Source organism: Phoenix dactylifera, chromosome 5, assembly GCF_051530095.1.
Source record: "Phoenix dactylifera cultivar Ajwa chromosome 5, Ajwa_hap1_PhDact_Kaust_v1.1, whole genome shotgun sequence".
NCBI lineage: Eukaryota > Viridiplantae > Streptophyta > Magnoliopsida > Arecales > Arecaceae > Phoenix > Phoenix dactylifera.
Genome location: NC_143194.1, coordinates 38,674,853 through 38,683,080, shown reverse-complemented (window position 1 = coordinate 38,683,080; position 8,228 = coordinate 38,674,853). Strand labels below are relative to the sequence as shown.

The following is an 8,228-nucleotide window of genomic DNA, read 5'->3' as shown; positions in this document are numbered from 1 at the left end:
TGGCTTGACGACAATTTCATAACAGAATGGTCGTTTTGTAAATAAATATAATATTATTTATCCCCATTTTAAAATAGAAATAAGGAAAGATTTAATATACAATAGTGATAAAATATCAGATCCCTATTTTATTTAATTAAAAGTTGGTCATCCTCGTGCAGGTTATTGCAATCAACAAGCCAAATTACATAAACAGCAATATTAAGAGAATATTAAAAAAATTCAGTGGGTTAGACTGAATTTTCTATAAAAATGGAGGCTTGCTAGCATGTTCAGCCCATTTTCTTCTAAAAATCTATTCTAATTTTGATCTAAATTCCATCCATGAACTTGTTGGATTGCAGGATAAAAAAAAAAAAAAAGACTTATAAAGTTTGTTTTCCTTTTCGTAGAATTTTGGCCGGAGAGAGTTTGAATTGATATGGGCCTTACTTAAATAGATTGTGCAATAACCTAATGATTAATATTTAAGAGTTTGATCTGGCTAATTTTCTAGGTGGACATAAGTACCGATGCTCAAGGAAAGATGGATGGTGCTATACTGATGAGAAAGAATTAAAAAGAAACACTTGGAAGAATCAAGGTAGTATCTATGCTTTGTTTTGGAGATAAGAAATCAAAGAAACCCAATGCCAACTCTATTTTTCAGGAAAAAAAATCTTTTGGCCCTCTCAAATCTACTTGATTTGCACATGCACTCCCTCGTCTATAAAAAAATTATAATATATGTGTTGAAATGTGATACAATTGTCCCTCAACCCCTCAACATCCTTAATATCGTGCTTCAAAAGTCCAAGATGTCCCTTAAAAATTTGCTACTTTAAGTAATTCAATAGATATGCCGGTCAAATATGTATAAAGCGCTATGAATTGGGCATGTATCCCAAATGCAATGGACGTTGCAAAAAAAAAAAAAAAATAGCAAGCAAGCTGTCCGGACTCAACTCCATTTTGTTAGGTCGGCTACCAAGGCTGATTTGTTAGCTAATTAATAAGTAAACACCAAGACGTACGCTTCATTTATCCTATTGATTAATATGTTGGTTCGTTTGTAATGACCCTTAAGCATAATCAAGAGAACACGCACAAACTTTGAGGAGAGAGAAGATTTAGATATATGTACTTTAAGCTTCACATGTATCAAAATATGCTAGTCAACGATATGCACGAACTTTGTGTGATAGGTGAAATCCTTGGCCATTTGATCCAAGTGGAATAATGCATGAGGATATTGTCATCAATATATCACAAAAAAGGATCTTAACTATGCTCAACTTTATCTACCCCCAGGCCCCAGGTTAGCTCTTCAGTAGCTAAACACAGCCTAAGCGACGTCTCCTAATCTAGGTCTGCTAATATAACATAATGACGATTTACAAGAATATAGCTTACACCTTCCATTATCCAACTCGGGATAAATAGAAAATATATTGTGAAAAGACATAGGCTATATATTTTACCATGTCAAACTGTTAACAAGATATTGGGAGAGTAAAGAATTTCATTCCAAAGGTTAGTACTTTCCGTGGGTAATCGCGAACAAATTATAGAAGATAAAATGTTTAAAAGGGAAGGCTGGTCTGGACTCGGTCCCATTATCTCTCTTACGTATTACAAGTCTCTGTCCGGTTTATTTGGGATGTCCATGGCATTGGCTCAATCTCCAGCCCCCTGCTAACTATGTAACTATATATGTAAGCATCACGATATAGGAGGTTTCTTTTTTGTATCGTAGACAAATAATCCCTGATACCATAGAGCTATGATGAAGTCATTCAGGTACTACGCTGAACGACGTAGATGGTGAGCATGGATCTTTTATTCTATCGAGCTTATGGGCTGAAACTATGGCCCACATCATTCTCATCGAGGCTTGTCAGTTTACATTCTCAGCCAACACAAGACTGGACTGGCCAATGGTCTTGGGCCAGAAACAAAACTCCGTCGGCCCACCATAGATGGCTGTGAATGTGGGGAAATCTTCGTCTCCTGTAGCATGCAAGACGACTTTACAGAATACATCCCTCTAAGCTAAGATATATAATATAGGTCTAAATTTAGAGACCAAGCACATAGCACCCTCACTATATTGTACTCCACGGTCAGTTGCCTGCTATAAGGACTCGGTCGAGTATATCGGTGAGCAGCTGGGGAGCAGTTAGCTGAGGGCAATGCCCGGACTCAACTAACTCCAGCGACACCCTTCCCTTTATCTTGCTCTGCATGTAATATGCCACAATCATCGGGACTACGATGTCATATCGGTGCACTGAACGATGGTGCATGGCACCTTTACCTTCTCAAGGACGTCACTGAAGTCACTCATGAAGACCATTCTCGCCACAGACTCTGCTATCTCGGGCCTCATCCTCAGGAAAATCCATTCAAACTTTTCGATGGAGTCGGGATGATGTACTCCAATGAGGGGTGGGGAGAAGGTTTTAACCCATGTCCGGAAATTGGATTCTATGGCTGTGAGTATTTCATCGACTTCCGTTCTCTTCAACGTACCCTCCTTCGTATCCTTCTGCGTTTAAGTACCTGCGAGCAGAAGAATGACAGGACCAAATAGTTGGAAGACGTAAGTGAAGCAAACTAGTGGATGTGGTTCGAATGGATCTGGGCCATCTACTTTCTCTTGGGTCGGACAGGGTCTCGGCCTGATTTGGGCTATTAATGGGCAGGTCGAAATGGCCGAAGTACTGTTGTTTAAGCCGAGTGACTTGGACATTGGCCCATCTGGGTTAGGTAAAGGTTTGGTGGTAGAAGCCTACTCATGGATCACATTTTTGACTTGGACCAAAGATAAATTTGTTGGGCTCTTTTAGTTTGCTAAAAAAGGAACAAGTAAAATACGGCCCGGACTTGGAAATACATTGTCAAATCTAAGAAAATAAAAATGAAACATAAAAAACAAGGTTGAATTGTATCATCTCTACATATTAGACGATCCCCAAATTATCCCGACAATAGAGACCCATATTCTTCTAATATATAAATGATGTTCAAAATAGGCCTTAAATTATTACATTGATCGTTTTTCATTTAGGATTCATTTAATTCGCAGAAAAAAAAATTTCATTGAAACATTTTTTTTCTGAAAAGCTAACGTCTGAAAAAATAATTTTTACATGTTTGGTTGATCATGAAAAACTAGCATGTTTCAAAGCGGCTTACGTTTGGTTGCGCATCTACCATTTTAAGAAAGTTATTTAAGGACCTAATATTTCCTTAATAAAGAAAAAAACTTATCTCATTCTATTTTAAAAATTGAGTGCACTTTTGAAATATATATATATACATCAATATCAGCCTGTGGGAATTGGACTTATCCATATTCCATATAGGTTTTCCTTTATGAGAATCTTATTTTTATAGAAAAGTTATTTTTCCAATATCCCTTTGCTTTGACAAGTCCAACTAAATATAAATTATTTCTTTATTTTTTTATAGACCACACTTTTCTTCTTTTTCTTTCCGCAAACTAAACAGAAGAGGAGTTATTGTCACACTATACATTATAACTGATGGTAAATTTAGCAACTATCTTTCCACAACCCTACAATAATTGTGTAAGATTTTGATGGCCACATATGTGGAAAATCTGGTGCGGATGAGATCAAGACCCTACAATAATTGTGTAAGATTTTGATGGCCACATATGTGGAAAATCTGGTGCGGATGAGATCAAGACCCAATGCCTTTTCAAGGAACCAATATTTCGGATTTGGCTACTCTACTTCTGCAGTATTTTTAATAAAATCAAGCAATAATCTAGCTATCCATTCTTTAAAGATATACTAGAAAATAAAATGGCAATACAAAGTATTTGTTCTTAATCAATGGAAAAATTCATTATCTCCAATGGAAAATGAAGCAATAATGAGTTTTCGTTCCCCTCTATGCTTACCATTTGTAGAATAGGCTGCACATCATGCCTCAGGATGCCTAGATTTTTTTTTTTTTGGTAAATGCGGCAATTCATATAGCTCTAACTTGGGTACATCCTGCCAAGTCGTGGAAAAGTAAAGAGTATAAAGAAGAGGCAATCTCTCCTATAGATATCCACAGAAAATCTCCGGAGTGCCGGCGACGAATGAGGCAACCCAGTCTGCTGCCCTGTTCATCTTCCGAAATACATGTACTGCCCGCAGACTACCCATCTCCTGAGCCAGCCTACGAGTTTCTCTGATGAGAGGATGGCCGCCACGATATCTATCCACATCTCGGATCCAGTCAATCACCACAGAGGAATCCTCCTCAAGGTACACCCTCTCGGCTCCAAGAGACCTCCTCGCATATGACAATCCCTCCCATGCAGCCCGAAGCTCTGCTCCTACAACAGTGATCCCAGGTGTGCACTGACCCCCAGCTGCTACTAGCCTGCCAAAGAAGTCTCTGATCACAAATCCAACACCTCCAGCTATACCATCCATCGATCTACTACCATCGAAGTTCACTTTGAGATGACCAAGGGGTGGGGCACCCAAGAAACAAGGGTGAACCTAGGCACTAGAATAGTGGAAAGAGTGCCTCAGATGTCTCTGGCCATCTTAGTAGTGAACAACGCGGTAGCTGCAGTGACCTCCCTTGCCTGCAATACAGCTCTATCTACCAGCAGCCTCGGAAGTGACCTTCTACCCTCAAATATGCCTAGATTTTTACTCAAATGCAAGTTTCATGCATTTTGAGGGCACAATATGCAGCATGCATGCGACAATGCGTTCGACAATTAACTCAAATAGCAAGTGTCAGCCAAACTTGTTTTATACACACACTTCATTTACATTTCTCTAGAGATAGAAAAAGATATCCATAGGCGTGTGAGCAATTCTTCTTTTTTATTATTATAAAGAAAGATACATAGTTTGAGCAATTCATAAATATGAGATAGAGAAAAAAAATAGAGTGCGCTCGAGAAATTCTCACCTAGGAGATGCTCCAAGGAGAACGAGCTGAGTGAAGAGGTCAGGCCTCTTAACGGCCGCGATGCATCCAATCATGCCGGCCATGGAGTGTCCCACGAATATTACTTCTCTTAGGGGAGTGTTTGGTAACCCCAACAAGGTCACCATGGTGATCTAAGATCTCCGGTCATCCGAATGGTGGGGTAATTTGATCCCAGTGATCTAAGATCAATGTGTTTGGTAGGCCATGGTCCACTGATTAAAAATTTCTAGATATCCATAAGTAACTTGTTTGGTATAGTACAGAGATCTAAGATCACCGACCACAAAATACCACAAATACTCCTGATATATCTTAAATGGATTTTTTATGTGTTTTTAATTCTCATGAATCAAAAATGTAAGTCAATATGCTAATTCTTATAATAGCTCTATAATTTTGTCACATATTCTACTTTTATCAATATATTAATTATTAATATATTCTATAAAAATATATTTATTACTCTATAAATTATTAACCTTATAAAAATATGTTATTTTTTCATTATAGAATTAATATTTTTATTTATACTTATAATAGATTTTTTAATACTAATAATTATTTTGATTAGAAAAATAAGGTAAATAGGAGTAATATAGTAAATATTTTCATTATAAAATATAAAATATATTAATATATTTCTACTATAATTTAAAATTATCCTTCAATAATAATGGGATAATAATATGATTAGTAATATATTATAATATAATATATATAATTAATATAATATATAATATCAACATAATATTATATATATATATAACATTAACATAATATATTGATGGTATATTGATATATCAATTTTTCTGCTAAATTGAGGAATATTTTTTGTCTTTAACTTTCACCCCAGGATCATTGCTCTGGAGTGATCTTAGATTTCTGACCTCAAAAACAAGTATCCCATCACCAAGTTGGACAATGATTTGAGAAGTGGAGGTGATTTAGGATCACCGTGGTGCAACCAAATGCGGTGATCTCATCATCTCTACCCACACTATCTTTGATCCTGAGACGATCATCCCATACCAAACGCCTCCTTAAGTTCATGTCATCCATGAGAGAGATGAGATCCTCGGAGAAGGCACCATCGGAAGAATACCTCGAGGTGTCGAAGTCAATAGGGGGTTCGATGGAACCTGAGAATCACCGTGGTGCAACCAAATGCGGTGATCTCATCACCTCTACCCACATTATCTTTGATCCTGAGACGATCATCCCATACCAAATGCCTCCTTAAGTTCATGTCATCCATGAGAGAGATGAGATCCTCGGAGAAGGCACCATCGGAAGAATACCTCGAGGTGTCGAAGTCAATAGGGGGTTCGATGGAACCTGAGAAGCTCCAATCGAACACTACGACTCGATACCTTTGGGCCAGGTCGGGAAGGACGTAATCCCAAACAGATTGGCTGCGTCCATACCCATGCGCAAGGACCAGAGTTTGCCCGTCATTCCCAATGATCTTTGCGTTCATGGCTTCTAAAAGTATGGAGACGGAGGGAGGAAGGGGGGGAGGGCAAGATGATGACGACGACGATGATAGCCATGTTGTGCCTTGGGACCGCATATGTAAAAGGAAGACTGTCATCCGTTATGAGTCTTATGACGACCGCATGAGAAAGATTACAACAAGTTATTTTAGAACATTTTTCATTAATTATTAAGCAGTGAAAAAAAATCTGACTATGTCCATTGCCCTTGGAAGCATTGATCGATACCAAAATTTTTCTGGTCATTGATTTGAAATTGTTGAGAGAACATTTAAAATGATTGCCAACCTGTGATCTGTAAACAGAGCCTGAGAGCCACCCTTGCGATAAATTTATTGAAAATATCTTTTTTGATATATAAATTCATCATGTGATTTTATTATTATATATATATATATATATATTAAAAAAAAGGGTAAGCAAGAGTTTCCTATGGAAAGAACATGATGGATACCAAAGGAAGCCATCCAGGAACGGGTAAACGCAGGGACCACAGGATTCATATTCCTTGGACATACGTCATTGTAGCATGTGGTTCGTCCTTATCCCTCGGCATATCCTCCAGACTAGGGGTGAAAGCGGACAGATTACAATCATGCGGATTCGTTTGTATTAGAAATAATTTAAATATAGATAAAATTTGAGTACTCTTTTGACAAAAACGAGAAAATAACTACCACACTTTGAACAGGAAAACATCTTCACTTAAAATCGGGAGCCAGGAGGGCGGCTATCTATATCTATAAAAAAATGAAATGTACTTGATAGGAGGCAAAATGGATCGTCCAGCCTACATCAAAGAAAGGACACCCAATTTCGGCCAAATGAATACCAACGCCAACCGAACGTGTTCTCAGTCTAGCCCAGAATCAACTTGGCCTCAGATTCTGCCAAAGGCCCCTTCAACCTCCGATATTCGCCAACGCGCTCCGGCCAAGCTCGGGGTGCCCCCCTCCTTATTTGCCGATGCGCCCCGACCAAGCTCGGGGCACCTCTTCCTCTTTATTCGCCAACGCGCTCGACCAAACTCGGGTGCCTGCTTTATTCGCCGACGCGCCTGACCAAGCTCGGGCGCCCTCTCCAGTACTGCACCCCGGCCCTCGACCTTGGGGCGTTCCGCCAAGTACATCCCAGAACCCAGAATGATAGGCTGGTCTCAGCACCCGCCTAACCAGCCTCTCGATGAGCTCGGCCTCGCCAACAACTGCACCCATGTACGTCTTCGCCCTCCTACGAGACTATGCGCTGTGACGCCACTACGCCGTGCTTCGCCTATCAGCCCACGACAGCCAAGGGCAACGCTTTACCATCCCCCAGGACGGACTCCACTGCACGCTGCAAACAAGCTTAAGCTGCACGCCACTCCCACTCATGATGGGAACGCATGCCCTACTACGACTATCAATATTTCTCCATTTCTCAGGGCGGACTCCACTGCACGCCACAAGTAAGCTCAAGTTGCACGCCACTCCCTCTCATAATGGGGACGGGCCATACCTTCGCCACCTAAGCTCTTCTATTAGGACTATAAAGGATCCCAACAGGTAATGCCTAGGGAAAACCTTCAGGGTTGAATCTACAAAACTCCACACTAACTTGAGCGTCGGAGGATCCTCACCAGAAACACCGGTGAGGCTTTGTGCAGGTACGCCGCCGGTCGTAGGAGGTGGCTCTCCCCGTCTTCTTCTACACTTTCGTAGCTCTCCCGACTCCTCTGGTGTGGTCACCCTCGGGCCAGGTTTGAACCACAACAGTACTATAGATAGACAACTATCCGATATGTTT

At 39.9% G+C, this 8,228-nt stretch overlaps 1 pseudogene; it reads right to left on the bottom strand.

The window, feature by feature from the left end:
* Positions 1-2,102: 2,102 nt before the first annotated feature.
* LOC103709786 (strigolactone esterase D14-like) lies at positions 2,103-6,427 on the bottom strand (annotated as a pseudogene).
* Between the last annotated feature and the right edge of the window lie 1,801 nt (positions 6,428-8,228).